This window comes from Coregonus lavaretus, assembly GCF_964263955.1.
Source record: "Coregonus lavaretus genome assembly, chromosome: 23".
In the NCBI taxonomy this organism is placed as follows: Eukaryota; Metazoa; Chordata; class Actinopteri; order Salmoniformes; family Salmonidae; genus Coregonus; species Coregonus lavaretus.
The window spans coordinates 39,336,753-39,337,045 of NC_140010.1; positions in this window are offsets into that span (position 1 = coordinate 39,336,753).

The window sequence follows — 293 nt, forward strand, 5'->3', positions numbered from 1 at the left end:
ATAAAGGACTATGTGATTTGGGACTGCCCATGGAATGATGCCCTTGGACTAAATACGTTCTCTATACATTTATTTTTTTGTTATGTTTGACAGCTCTTTATTGTGCATATCGGCATTTGTAATCACGTTAAAATACAAGGTATGGTAAGGACTCGACGTGGTTGGGCAACATTGTGGATGTGCCACTATGTTTCTACCAGTGGTTTTATAGGATAACTAACAGGGTCGTATACAAGTCTAGGAGGGAAGATTTTTTGCCTCGAACGATGAGGATTAGATGTTGGCGAATAATC